We start from the raw sequence: 15,847 nt of genomic DNA, 5'->3' as shown, positions 1-15,847 counted from the left end.
TGATCTCCAACTTGGTAAGGAGGTACTTCGCTCTGATGTAAGTCAGCATTTTCCTTATATTTGTCCTTGGCCTGCTGTAAATGAGTCTTGACTTCTTTGAAGGCTCGGGTTATGGTGGCATGTAAGTTATCCACGGCAGGCATTTCAAGGCCTTGAGGTGGTTCAAGATCCGAAGTTCTGGGATGGTGGCCAAATAAGGTATAAAAAGGAGTCTGGCCAATTCCTGAATGCACAGAATTGTTGTACGCGTATTCAGCAATCCATAAAATGTCTTTCCAATTATATTCTGATTGATGCAACATGCACCGTAAGTACTGTTCCAATGTCTGGTTTGTTCTCTCGGTTTGGCCGTCGGTCTGAGGATGGTGGCTGGTAGATAAATGCACATCAACTTGTGCCATTTGGCAACATCTCTTCCAGAACCGAGAAATAAACTGGCTTCCCCGATCGGAGATTAATATGGATGGAAAACCATGTAGACGAATGACATTCTCAAGAAATTCCTTGGCTAGGGTGGAGGCTGAAGGCAGCCCTTTCAAGGGAATAAAATGGGCCATCTTGGAGAAGAGGTCTACAATTACCAGTATAGTACTAAATCCATGACAAGGAGGTTGGTCAGTTATAAAATCCAGCGATAAAGTGTGCCAAGGTGCTGGTGGGATGTCCAGAGGTCGTAACGGACCGGCTGGTTTTTGCTTTTGACTTTTATTTTGGGCGCACACTGCGCATGTCATCACGAAAGATTTTATATCCTTTCGCCAGGAAGGCCACCAGAAATGCCTCTTAATTTTATCTTCAGTCTTAGCGATGCCCGGGTGTCCTTCCATTAGTGTCTCATGATGATGGGCAATAACGAGATCTTGCAAATCCTTTTGAGGCAAGAACAGTCGCCCCTGGAAATAAGGTAAATCGTTATTAATTGAAAATCTGGGATCTATCAAGCTCCATTCTTGCAAGGCTGCAGCGTCGAAAAGCAATTTAACTCTAGTTTGAATATCCTCTAGAGTTTGTGAGGAGATCACCCCCAAAATTCTCTGCTCGGGAATAATCGGAACTGGATCTAGAGTTGGGGTAGAATCGCCCATTCCTATTCGAGATAGTGTGTCTGCCTTGCCATTCTTGCAGCCGGGGCGATAGGTGATCACAAAGTCAAATTCTGCAAAGAGCAGGGCCCAACGGAGTTGGCGTGAGGATTGAGCTTTGGCCGTTTTTAAGTATTGCAAATTCCTGTGGTCTGTAATTACGGTAACAGTATGTCTTGTGCCGAGAAGGTAATGACGCCAAGCCTTGAAAGCTGACTTGATAGCTAATCGTTCTTTATCTGTGATTGTGTAGTTAACTTCTGGAGCTGAGAATTTTCTGGACCAAAAGGCCACAGGATGCAGTTGGGTCGAGACTGGGTCCCTCTGTGATAGAACCGCTCCCATGGCTAAACTAGATGCGTCAGTTTCCACAACGTAAGGGAGATCTGGACGGGGATGTTTTAACACAGGTGCGGAGGTGAATTTAGTTTTTAGTTCCTGAAATGCTTGTTCTGCTTCCGTAGTCCATTCGAAGCGTTTGTTTTTCCGTAAGAGGGCTGTGATGGGTTGAACCACTCGAGAAAACTCCGGGATGAACCTTCGATAGAAATTGGCAAAACCAAGCATGCTCTGAACCCCTTTCACCGAACTAGGGGATGGCCATTTGAGGATCGCGTCCACTTTCCGTGAGTCCATTCGAACTCCCTTTGGCGTTAGGACGAAACCAAGAAACTCAACCTCCGTGACGTGAAAAATGCACTTTTCGAGCTTTGCAAATAGTTTGTGCTGGCGTAGTTTCTCCAGGACGGCCTTAGCATGTTTTCGGTGATCAGATTCCGAGGAAGAGTCCACTAGGATGTCGTCAATATATATGATGACACAAACATCTATGAGTTCTCGAAAGATGTCATTCATAAAATACTGGAAGGCAGCAGGTGCGTTGCACAACCCGAAGGGCATCACTTGGTATTCAAAGAGTCCGTATTTGGTGCGGAAGGCCGTTTTCCATTCATCGCATTCTCTGACGCGCACCAGATGGTAAGCCCCTCTTAAATCCAGCTTGGTAAAGATGCAGGCATCTTTCACCTGGTCGAGGAGTTCAGGGATCAGAGGCAGGGGGTAACGATTCTTAACCGTTATCTGATTTAAGGCGCGATAGTCAATACATGTTCTAAGGTCGCCTTCCTTTTTCGGCACGAAGAACAAAGCTGAAGAAGCCGGTGACTTTGACGGGCGAATAAACCCATTGGCAAGATACTGATCCAATACTGGCGTAAATGAAGATTCTCTGGTTGGGTAAGGGCATAAATCCTACTACAAGGCGGTTGAGCATTGGGTACCAGATCAATTTGACAATCGTATGGCCGGTGAGGTGGTAAGGTGTTGGCCTGTTCTTTTTGAAAAACGTCCTGAAAGTCCTGATACTCAAGTGGTAGTTGTGCTGACACAGAGGTTACTGAGGCTAGACCCACTTGGGATTTCCGGAATAACAAGTTTGTCTGCAGTTAGGAAAGGTGATACTCTTTGCTCGCCAGTCAATTCGAGGATTATGTGCTTCTAACCAAGGGATCCCCAAGATTACCTGAAATTGTGGAGCCTTGATTACTTATGACCATCTTGGCCAACCAGTGTCATTTCTGTGGTAGAATGTGTTACCGGCCCAGAGGCAATTGCGGTCCCATCAACCGTGGTAATGACATCTTTGGTGATTTTTGGTCGGAGAGGGAGACCATTCCTGGAAGCCAATTCAAGATCAACATAGTTCCCAATAGCCCCACTGTCGAGATAGGCCTTTATGCCATGTAATCGTTGAGGCTGCTTTGGATCCACGAGGGTCATTGGCATGATGAAATGCGAGGTCAAAGAGTTTGTCTTCACGCTCGGCAAGCGGACCTCTACGCTTGTCAGGCTTGATCGTTTCCTGAATCAGATTTTGGAAGGTTTTGGTCTGTGGCTCCAACCACCTTCTTGGGTGGTTTTACAGGGCAATTTCATCGAAAGTGTCCAGACTCTCCGCAATAGAGACATAACTGGTTTTGCCGTCTTCTTTCTTGTTCTTTCTGCGTTAGGGTTCCTTTTACTCCCCCAATTTGCATTGGCTCCGAAGTGTCGGTACTCTTGGGGTTTGCGTGGGTTTTTACCAAAGCCCGAGTTTCAAATCTAGTCCGATCAGTCTTTCTATTCTGGAGTCTATGATCAAGTTGGATCACTAAATCAATGCATTCCTCACAGAGTTGGGGTGGATTCACAATTTGAGCCAGAACGTCTTTTAGCTCTCCACGAAGTCCTCGATGAAACAAGGTGATTCTTTTATTCTCAGGCCACCCAGTTTCCACGATCAGTCTGTTAAATGTGGCGATATAAGATAGGAGGTCTTGGTTACCTGGACGCAAAGACAGAAGTTCGTTATCCAAGGCCTCGCCCTGGGCGTGCCGGGCAAATAATCTCTCCATACTAGCCTGGAAGCGTTGAAAGTCACGAAGGATAGGATCGTCTTGATTTACCAACGGAATAGACCAATCGGCTGCACAGCCGCTGAGATACGATAAAACAAAAGCCACCCTAGTTTTTCATTAGGGAAGGCCCCAGGTCTACATAAAAAGTGTAAACGACATTGGTTCATGAAAACAGCGTATTTCTTGGGGTCCCCCGCAAAACGTACAGGTGGGGCCAAAGGCATGTTTTCCGGCAGGTTAATTTGCACCGGGTTAGTGGAAGCCATAGGAGTGGACTCTCTCCCGGAAGCAGGTTATGGCGTTTGTCCAGCCTGATTCTGCAAAAGCTGTTTAGCCAGGTCATTGGTTCGTTCTTTGGACAAGATCAGTTCTCTTCGAAGAACGTTGGTTTCTTGGCGGGCGGCGTGAACTTCCGCCCGTAATTCCCCCAATAGTAGCGCCAGTTGGTCTGTTTCGGAAGTCTCCATGGTGCCTGGGTGGGTAATTGTGGGTAGGCTTTGCGTTCTGTAACGCTCACCTGGTTCCCACGGAGGCGCGGGCGTGGTCTGGACGGCAGTGGCCTCTTCGAAGGAGATGTTCAGCACCCTGAAGATGGAGTGGGCTGGGTTCCCAAATCCGGCTTGTCTGGCTCGGATGAATACCCTTCTGTGAGCGAAAAGGAAGGGTTAATACTCTGCGGGTTTTGTGTTGATCTCCCGTTCCCCTTCTCACCCTCCTTGCAACCCTTCTGTAATTCCCTGTGGAGACTCACCTTAGGGATTGAAAAGGCGAGCTCTCCTTCCTGTTTCTGATGCAGGGGCACGTTGGTATCCAGTTACGTCACTGGATAGTAAGTTCGAGTTTGCTTGTCTGTTCTGGTAAGTACCGTAAATGTGTATGGCAAGCTTGAGTCTAAACTGTTCCTCTTCTCTTTTGCAGGTAATGGAAGACTCCGGGCTGAGGGCGGTTTCCGAAAACCTGATTTCAGGTGAGTTTTGGTGTAGGCCCACTACTGTCTTTTCCTGTCTCTTTTTCCTTAGGGGCCGGAGTTCGAGAATGCCGAAGAAATGGAGCCGGTACGAAGCAGAAGCTGAGTCCGACCTGTAAGCTGGTGAGTTTAAAATAGTTTGTTGGCTACGGTTCTTGCATTCATTAATGTGATGTTTGCTTTTTCCCCATAGGGGCCGGGGTGCTGAAATGCCCAAGGAATGGCATCGACCCGAAGGTAAGAAGAATTAGCTTGGCGGGTAAGTGCTTCTTGGTTATTTTCCCCTTCTCACCTTACTTTCTTCTCTTCGTCTCCCCGTAGGTGCTGGAATGCTGCAGGAGATCCAGATGGGCGTCGCAGAGCCGAAGGCGCCACGTGCAGATAAGAGAAGTGCGCCGAGATGTATGCGACGCGGTGAGTATTTAAAATGATGTCTTTTTGCAGGAACGTTGGCGCGCTGAATCCGGAATGCAGCTTTAACAGGTAAGGTTGGTTTTCACCTGTTTCTTCTTCCCTTTTCTATCCTTAGGTGTTTCCAGGATGCTGGCAGGCGTGGTCGAGGACTGGAGCAGGAGCAGGCACGGTGAGCGTCCAGCTGCTATGAGCAGAACAACGCGAAGCGTGGTTTGCTGTCTTGGCGTGGCTTAAATAGCCTTTCAAGTAGTCCCAGGTATGTATCCTTCCACTGAAGGTATGTATCCTGCCACCAGCCACTCCCGTGTGGTTAAGTAGTTCCTTTTTCATCTGGAAGTTGTAGAATGATCTGCCAGGTAAGGAAATTGCAGCATGGTCTGCCAGGTAAGTTTGCACCAAACACTATTCCTTCCATATCTTGTATGAGCCTGACGCCAACAGCGCCAGAACTGAGTCCAAAGAGCCCCTATCTGGGGTGGCTGGGACTTCCCTAGTATACATGTTGCCTGCCTCTGAGGGTGCCGGGCCCTGTCTGGCCCCTTGGAGGTAGGCATCATGACAGCTGGATTCATTACCATAAACATTGTTTCTGTGGTTCCCATGGTTAAACTGTCACTGTTTTCATATCCACATAATTGTATGGCTGATTATAATTTGCATGGTTTTCAATCACTAAGGTGACATGCTAATAGTTAGTTCAAATGTATATCCTGGACACAAATATGCAAATGTATATATAGAGCCCTATGGCCCACATGGAGTGACTAGATTAGTCTGACATTGCCCATAAACTAGAGTAGTATGAGTTACCTGATAGAATCAAGTAGAGGACAGTGCTGTAAATTCTTCCAGTATGTCGGGATGAAGCAAAAAGGCTGATGCTCAGGCTTCAATGGCAAAGGTGCCGTTAAATGGAGAATGGCTCAAAGTCGAGTTCCATCAGAATTAACGAGAGGGGTTGTTCTTGAGAGGTCTTGTACTTGAGACCCACACAATGTAGCGACAACAAAGCATTTGTGGCCAGATGAGACCAAATACTCAATAAATGTTCCTTGGCCTTGATCCTTCTTACTATTGAAGAATTATCCAAATCACTCACAACCATCGATACAGACATCTCAACCTTGAAAGAGCAACTTTCTAAATTCAAAACACCTCAAGAACTATCTGATCTATTAGAAGACATTAATACCAAACTAGCCGACTATAAAACAGAAATTGAACAAAGAAAGTTACGAAAATTTAAACGTGACACCTTTGACTATTTAAACAACATTGTATATAATTGGCAGGAATGTTATCGCCAACGTAACGCAAACCGATCAAGACCAAGACAGAACGGGTCACTGAGTTCTGGAAACAGTAGTGACAGCAGTATCGGAGAACCTTTACAGAATCGAGCTACACAACAACCAAGTCCAGCTCCACAAACTGAAGAGCCACCACAGAGCAGCAGCTTAGCAGTTAGTGAAATCCCAGATTCAGGTGTTTTTTTAGGCACAAGAGAAAGGCCAGGCGAGGCAACAAAAAAACAGCCCAGAAAAAAGAACAAATAGATTCAGTTAATTTAGTAATTAATATTTCGAGTAAGACATTGTCTAGTGGTCAACTTAATACACTGAACAAAGGCTTATCCTTTGTCCCGACCTGTAATACTACATTCTTTGATGAGAAAGTCTTTCTACATCGCCTTCTCAGGAAAATTAGATTAAAAATCTTCTTTGACACACAACCAACTATGGATCAGCACCAAACGATTGATGACGCATTGGAGATGCGCCCAAAAAGTGCATTTGACCCACACATTCAGAACTCGGTATTAAATCTTTTTGAAAAGAATGTGCTACAAGATCTTAATCGAATTAACTATAAAATAAATTCCCCATTGAATATCAAAAACAGTCAACTTGATCATATTGAGAGCCTGACCAAGGATGAATCTCTAACCATTAAACCTGCTGACAAAGGAAGGGCCATCGTAGTGATGGATACTCCCTTCTATAACAAAAAATGCTTTGAGTTACTAAGCGATGAAGGCACGTATATGAAACTAACTAATGATCCAATCATTAACATCAAAAGCCTAATTATGAATACCCTAGAGAAAGCCAAATCAAATCAATGGATTAGTGACAAAACATTTGACTTTTTGATCAACAAACATCCCATCACTCCCGTCTTTTATGGATTGCCTAAAATTCATAAAGACAGAACAAACCCACCATTAAGACCTATTGTGGCGGGTACTGAAAGCATTTTCGACCCTCTTTCAGTTTATGTAGACATGTTACTTCAACCATTGGTCCAAGCTACGTCCACCTACTTGAAGGACACTACTGATTTCCTCAACTGCCTGAAAGAGATTACGGCCATCAGTTCGGACTGTATTTTATTCAGTCTCGATGCCTGTAGCCTTTATACCTCGATACCTCATGCAGAAGGCATTGAAGCAGTTGAGTGGCTACTCCTCAACACAACAAACCACAGAGGTGAAGCTGAATTTGTCATTGAATTGCTCAATATCATACTGTACAATAGTTACTTTCGATTTTTGGGTAAATACTATCTACAAACCTCAGGAACCTCCATGGGGTCCTCCTTGGCACCTATGTATGCAAACACCTTTTATGTTTAAATTTGAAAGTGACTTTGTACTAGACCATCCTAAATGGTCAGCATACATCTTAATATGGAAACGTTTCATTGAGGACATCTTTGGGATATGGTGTGGTACACATGATGAATTAAAATCCTTTTTTACATACCTTAATTCGGTACACTCAAGAATCAAATTTACGATGGCGATTGGCAATCCATATCTGCATTTTTTAGATGTTAATTTAAAGATTGAAAATGGTAATATTATGACCAATATTTACCACAAACCTACAGATGCCAACAACTTACTGCATTTTTCGAGCTTTCACCCCAAAGCTATGTTACATAGCCTCCCATATAGTAAAATTATAAGACTTAAAAGGATTATTTCAGAACCGGAAGGCTTGGATATGGAGTGTTCCACACTCATTGATAAATTTAAGCAAAGAGGTTACCCTGAAACAGTTCTCACTGAGGCAAAAAATAGATCACTGAATGTGACATGGTCTGATCTTTTGAAAACTAAAACTCGTGATAAAGACATTCCACTACTATTTATATCAAAATTCTCTCGCCAGAGTTTCAAAATCAGTAAAAGTATTAAGAAACACTGGACAATACTGCACAATGACTCATCACTTTTGAGATTGTTCCCCAAGGCCCCTATGATGTGCTTCAAGAGAGGCAAAAACTTGAGAGACAAATTAATTAAAGCCGAAAGACCCCTCAAAGATAACCAGCAGTTCTTGACTACCCAAAAAAAGGGAACTTACCCGTGTCTTAACTGTACACACTGTAACAACATCACTAGGGGTAACTTGCTCTCTCACCCCCAAACAGGAAAGAAAATAAAACTACATGATTACTCCACCTGTTTGTCATCAGGGGCCAGACCATGAGACCCGCCAAAGAACGTTGGACTGAGCATAAATCCAACATATGGTGTAACAACCAACGATCGCCAGTGGCTAGGCATTTTAACCTTGAACATCATACAATTGCTCAGATCAGATTTCAAATCCTGGAGGTTGTAAAAAAAAACCCAAGAGGGGGAGATTACCACTCCATGCTCCTAAGGAGAGAACTGTTTTGGATAAACTTTTTGGACACCGTTCAACCCCAAGGTCTCAATGTAGAACACTCTCTTAACTGTTTCCTTTGATAATTATGTCTGTCAATGGTTGAAAAAATACCTGAGGGTATTTCTGGATAACCACGACTATATTTGCACTGTTGTTCTCTACTTGTAAAAATGTAAATATTTAACGGTCTTTGACCGTTAACTTGTTTTTAGTACTCATGAGTATCCTATGATGGAATTTTGAGCATCCCGTATGTTACATTTTGGTTTTAGAGTATTCTGTACTACCTCAACTAGTATGTTGCTAATTCTTACCTCTAGCTAGTCTCTGTATAGTCACCATCGAATCATGGAGAAAAATGATGTTTTTAACACATTGATGGCCTGTTATGGAGACTATTTTAACTCATGATATAAATTAGTACAATTCTTCCCGTTACAACTGTTCAATAATGGTCTGATATGTTGATTATAATCCCTCACTGTACATGTTAATCTATATATGTCTACTTGGCCATCATGTGTATTGATGAGATATAGTAAGAAGATGTCTTTTTTAGCCCTCTTGTTGAGATGATCAGCTCTGACATTGCCCGACTTAACTTTAGCTCCCACTTTCATTTAGTCTGTTTTTCATTACTCATTATGAGCTAATATTACTGTCCGTTAATATACAATTCTAGCCATCATGCCTTGTTCACTAATGTTTTCTTTCATTGTCTAGTTTATTTTATTCTATTTTATTTTTCATAGTTTCATCAACTTTTTGACGATGTATCATTCGGAAATTTGTTAGTTGGTGTACGTCGTATTTAGTGCACTTCGTTTCTATGCAATGCCGCCAGCCAGGCTCCTCATAAGGAACATACTCTAATATGGCCGCTTCACGGTCTCCTAGAAGACATTAGTAGTCCGTTTTCTATTTCTAGCCTCGATACTCTACCATTGGTTGGAACGGCCCACGTGGTCTCATTCCACTTCCCCTTTTCTGGAGGATCGCGTCACTATGGTAACGGTCGCCGATGCCTTCACGCTTTCCCTGTTCAGCACTGGCTATCTTGCATTTACAAGGTCGACTGATCGCTATCGAAGGTACACGACCGCTTTGATTAGAACTCTTCTCTTTACAACAGAGCCGCGACCGCTGCTCTTATTACATACTCTCATGATTACTTCTTTTTAGCACTGCAATTCGATCGGTTCCAGTGCCAGCGCATGGTGGAATCACCATTATGTTCGCCCGGGACCTTTTTTAGGAAATCTGCTGACTTGGATGCACACCCAGTTCTCTAGAATTGGGTAGGTTAATTGATAATTTCCTTTGTCCATATACATTGCTGACTCTCGTTTTTCGGGCCATGATGGCCCGGGTTTAGCTCACATGGATTTATATTTGATTCTAAATAAATTCTACTTTTAGAGATTCTAATTGGGCTATACAGTGCATTTCGCGCTCCTTATGTAGATTGCTGACTCTTATTTTTTGCGTTCAGACATGAGTACGTCTCGACAAGTGTAGATTGTTAATCCTTCGGTTTATATTATCGGTTTGTGACACAAGATTTGTGCCCTGTATTTATCTTTCCTTATTTTCATATCATTTTCTTTCGCTCTCAGATCAGAACAACCCCTCTCGTTAATTCTGATGGAACTCGACTTTGAGCCATTCTCCATTTAACGGCACCTTTGCCATTGAAGCCTGAGCATCTGCCTTTTTGCTTCATCCCGACGCACTGGAAGAATTTTCGCTTCTCTGTTTACAGCACTGTCCTCTACTTGATTTTATCAGGTAACTCATACTACTCTAGTTTATGGGCAATGTCAGACTAATCTAGTCACTCCATGTGGGCCATAGGGCTCTATATATATATACATTTGCATATTTGTGTCCAGGATATACATTTGAACTAACTATCAGCATGTCACCTTAGTGATTGAAAACCATGCCAATTATAATCAGCCATACAATTATGTGGATATGAAAACAGTGATAGTTTAACCATGGGAACCACAGAAACAATGTTTATGGTAATGAAACCAGCCTGAATTGATAGGTATTCTTGTGTTAATATATGTTGGCATACTCAAAAAGCCTGCCTTCTAATGTATAAATATTTTGTTTAGAGTCTGTTGAGGCCTATGAAGAAGAGGCGTCCAGCCTCGAAACGCGTCGTCACCCAGAAACAGACTACTGGCAACACTCCTTCATTCTTCACTTGTTTTTTGCAAATGTACTGAGATTGCTTTTGTCTTTGTACCCAAAAGCCTGTACTTAAAAATAATAACATATGCACTTATGTGCTTTTCAAATAACTTTTTGTGTTTGAAACTTCTTGTGTTTAAATACCATTTAATTACTCAAAGAATTTATTTCCTCGAGGATATAGTAGTTGGATTATCCAACACACCCTACAGTGTGCAGGGGACGGGAGGGTTCAAAGTTTGAATCTTTTCCTTTTTTGTTATCTGTCTTCTCACCCCACTTCCGAGAGTCTGGTGATCCAGGCAGCCACGGCTACCTCAAAACAGGCTTCGTACCCTACCATCCCTCTAGATAGGGACGATAAGCGCGTGGATGGATGAGCATGCAAGGTATTTTCAGCTGGGAGTATGGCGTTGAAATCGGCCAACTCCGCTTGTGCCTTGGCAAGATATCATTCACTCTGTGGGAGTGCATACCTATCGCGGCTGAGCATTTCCCCAAAGGGGAAGAAAGGGAGGGCTTCCTGGTTATTGTTAAGGACGCAAATTAACAAGGGGGTCCGGGGAGTCCCTCTGCCAGACATTAGTCCTGGTTACGAGAGACTTACCCAGAGTCTTTAGCTCACTATCTTTCACAGAGAAGAAATATCCCAAACATTTCAGTCTTTGTCCTGCCCTGGGGCAGTCCAGCACCGAAATGCTAGGCAATTCTCCTCTGAACAAGAGTACCAACAGAAACCCCAGACACGTGTTTCGGTCTGGTTGGACCTCATCAGTAGGATGGATGTGTGCCTCTCTAAGAATAGTGAGCAAGGGGTTCACGTCTGGATTCCCCTAGTAACTTAGGGTGAGACCCAAAGTTACTTAAATATGCAAATGAACAAGGGGGTGCAGACGTGGACCCCTTGCTCACTATTCTTAGAGAGGCACAGATCCACCCTACTGATGAGGTCCAACCAGACGGAAACACGTGTCTGGGGTACTCACGTGTCTTGGTACTCTTGTTCAGAGGAGAACTGCCTAGCATTTCGGTGCTGTACTGCCCCAGGGCAGGACAAAGACTGATATGTTTGGGATATTTCTTCTCTGTGAAAGATAGTGAGCTAAAGACTCTGGGTAAGTCTCTCGTAACCAGGACTAATGTCTGGCAGAGGGACTCCCAGGACCCCCCTTGTTAATTTGCATATTGCTAAGGAAAGCAAGGAAGCCATGTGTGAATACCTACAGTCTTGATTGGATGTTGCGGATAGTGGCAACAGATCCATGGCTACAAGCACCGTGATACGTAGATTTGCGTGGTTGCAGATGTCGGGTTTTGCAACGTATGTGCAGGCTAGACTTCTGAACATGCCATTTGACGAGTCATCTTTTTGGCAGCAAGAGCCTTGAGAAGCTGCAGACAGCTTAAGCAGCTGCCAAGTCTTTGGGCGCTGCTGTTCGGCAGCATCGCCTTTTCGTCCTAGGGGACAGCAATGGAGGGGTAGATCTTTTCGCTACTACTCATCATTTGGAAGAGCGAGAGGAATGGCAAGTCAAAGACGCCAACGTAAATGTCCTCGTGGGTGACGAGGTAGAGGTGCCAAGCCCGCTCAAGCAGCAGCCACTTTGCCATCAGGCTCTGCTACAGCCGCTTCAAAACCGCTCTGAGGCCTTCTGTCACAGCTCACCTGTGGGGAAGCAGGCTGTCTCAGCATCTAGAAGAATGGCGAGCCATTACTTCGGATGCTTGGGCTATGGAAACGATAGCCCAAGGGAACTGCCTTCCTTTTCTACAGAAGCCTCACACCAATCCACCAGGAGTACACTCTTTGAGGATTCCAGATCTGCTCCTTGTGCAGGAAATATTAACCCTGCTAGAGAAAGGCGCTATAGAACCAGTGCCTGTAGTGGAGAGGAACAAGAGATGGTATTCCCCTTATTTTTTGATTCCCAAAAAGGACCGGGTACTGAGACCCATCTTGGACTTGAGAAATTTTAACAAGTTCCTCAGGAAGGACAAATTGAAGATGGTAACTCTTTCTCGGATCCTTTAGGCCCTCCAACCTCATGATTGGTTGGTGTCATTCAACCTTCAGGATGCTTATTTTCATGTGCCGATCCATCTCAAGCACAGGAAATACCTGAGATTCGCAGTTGGCGGTTCGCACTGTCAGTTTCGAGTCCTTCCATTCGGATTGACCTCTGCCCGAGTGTATTCACCAAACTTATGGTGGTTGTGGCAGTGCATCTCAGGAGAGGGGGATTCATGTCTACCCCTATCTGGACGATTGACGGTCATGGTGAGTTCTCCCGAACAAGCCTTGGCTCGTCTCAACCTTACCTGCCACTCCCTTCATAAACTGTGTCGAATTCTTGAGGTTGCTCGGCATCATGGCATCCTGCATTTTTCTGGTCCCAGTAGCCCGTCTGAAGATGAGATGCTTCAGTGGGCTCTCAGGACTCAATGGTCCCTGTTCTCAGGCAAGATGTTGGATCGCCTTCAGATTCCAATCAGGGTCTCACAGGATCTTCTCTGGTGGGCCTGCGAGGAACATCTTATGAAGGTAGAACCTTTTTGGCAACCATGGCCGTAGGTAACTGTAGTAACGGACGCTTCCCTCACAGAGCGGGGAGCTCGCGCCAATGATTTGACCATCAGCGGTTGTTGGTCTCTATCGGAGTCCAGGCTACACATCAATGTTTTAAAGCTGCGAGCAATCAGGCTAGCACTGCAGGCTTTCCTGCCGTCGGTACATGGAAAGAATGACCTGATAATGACGGACAACAAGGTGGCCATGCATTACGTCAACAAGAGAGGAGGCATAGAGTCACTGTCTCTGTGCAGAGAGGAAATGCAACTCTGGTACTGGGCAATTCAGAAGAGAATCTCCATGGCGGCTGTTCAACTAGCCGGAGAGGAGAACACAGCAGTGGATGCTCTGAGCAGGCAGAGCGCAGTCTCCCAAGAGTGGGAAATAGCTCAGGAAGTCCTTCAAGAGGTCTTGGTCCTTTGGGGAACCCCGCAGGTGGATCTGTTTGTGACCAGTGCCAACCGGAAGTGTGAGCAGTACTGCTCAAAGGAGTTTCCTCCGAGAGGAACTCTAGGAGATGCGTTTGTGTTGAATTGGGAATTCCCGCTACTGTACTCGCCTCCTCCAGTCCCTGTCATTCATCAAGTTCTCAGGAGGTGAAGATGGTTCAGGTCCCGCATGATCCTAGTTGCTCCAGATTGGGCCAGGAATTGTGGTACCCAGACCTTCTAGACATGTCCATCTGTCCTGCGATGCGTCTTCCCCAAAGAGAGAATCTACTCTCGCAAGACGAAGGTCGGGTTCTCCATCCAGAGGTCAAAACTCTCAACCTTCACGCATGGTTTCAGAAAGATTGAGATACAAGGATTGGGACCTCCCGGATGACGTAATGTAGGTGTTGCTTACAGCCAGGCGGCCGGCAACAAAGTGTCTGTACCGTTGCCGTTGGAATAAGTTCTGCGACTGGTGCAGGGAAACAAATGTTAATCCTTTTCAATGTTCAACTCCGGATGTTCTATCCTTTTTGCTTTCTTAAGCACACAAGGGTCTTCAAGTGGGAACCATTAAAGGTTACCTAGCAGTGCTCTCAATCTTTTTAGCGATCATCTGAAGAATGCTCTTATTTTAAGATCCCACTGGTTACTCAGTTTCTGAAGGGTCTCACAAATGTGTTCCCGCCATCACAGTTTCAGGGTCCGGTTTGGGAGCTTAACTTGGTCTTAAAGTTACTGAAGGGTGCTCCGTTCGAACCATTGCACTCATGTCCGTTAAGGTTGTTGACCGTTAAGACTATTCTATTGATGGATATTACATCTGCACGAAGAATGAGCGAATTGCAGGCACTTTCTTCTAAGCCACCCTTTAATGTATTCCACAAGAACAGAGTGGTGTTGAGAGTCAGACTTTCCTTCCTACCTAAGGGAGTTTGGGACCACTTAAGTCAGAAAATTGTGCTACCTGCCTTCTATCCTCATCCGTATCCTATTAAGGATGAGGAAAGTCTTCATAGGTTGGACCGTAGGAGAACATTAAGCTTTTATATTTCCAGAATGTCGAGGGTGAGAGTGGACGGCCAGCTCTTTATGGGTCACAAGCTAGGCCAGGCTGTTTCTAAACAGACCATGTCTAGGTGGATCAGCCTCACTATTTCTGAATGCTATAGATTGGCGGACAAGGACCCTCCCGAGGGCTTGCGTGCTCATTCCACCAGAGGTATGGCTACGTCGACAGTCCTTCAACGGGGTGCCCCTATCAAAAACATCTGTAATGCTGCAACGTGGTCTTCGATACACACGTTTACTAAGCATTGTTCCCTGGATACTTCCCATGCTAAGGATGTGGCGTTTGGTACGGCAGTGTGTTACTCTGCCCTTTAAATTCTAATGTACAAAATTCTTCACTCTCCTCCAAACATGGATACCGCTTTGGGAGTCTGTCAAAGATAAGGAATACGTTGAGGACACAATCCATTCGAAGAACAAGTACTTACCCCTGGTACCATTCTTTGGACTGGATGTTCCTCCAACGTATTCCTCATCGCCCTCCCAACCTGCCCCTCTGTAGAATTTCCCATGCTATTACAGCTTTCGTTCCACCAAGGCTGAGTATGGTCAGACCCGATTTGTGGTCACTTCTGCTACACAATGAGGGGCGAAAAAAACAGAACTGAGGCAACGGGTGCCGTTCGTGCAATTTATAACATCCAATGATGTTACCCTCGACGCAGGCCTTCAAGGGACATCTACCCGATGCTATCGATGCAGGGCGCCCTCTGCCGAAAAATTGCCAAAGCAGCCCAGCTGTGGACACTACATGTCAAAGATGAGTAATACGTTGGAGGAACATCCAGTTGAAAGAACATTCCCAGGGGCTACGTTACTTGTTCTTCTCATCAAAGTCTCTTGATTCAGAGGGCCTGATGTACAAAAATTAAGTTCTTTACTTCTTTCAAGTATTCAACACGAGTGCTTCGATAACCACATTGCCACATATTGAAGTTAGCTGGCGAGGTAGTATACTTCAAAGTTGGGTAATGTAACTCCCCCTTGTTCATACGAGTTCTGTAGCTTCCACAGCGCAATCCTATTTCTGGTGTT

The sequence above is a fragment of the Ambystoma mexicanum genome, chromosome 2q (genome assembly GCF_040938575.1).
Source record: "Ambystoma mexicanum isolate Mex_15411 chromosome 2q, UKY_AmexF1_1, whole genome shotgun sequence".
NCBI lineage: Eukaryota > Metazoa > Chordata > Amphibia > Caudata > Ambystomatidae > Ambystoma > Ambystoma mexicanum.
This window is presented reverse-complemented; position numbering follows the sequence as displayed.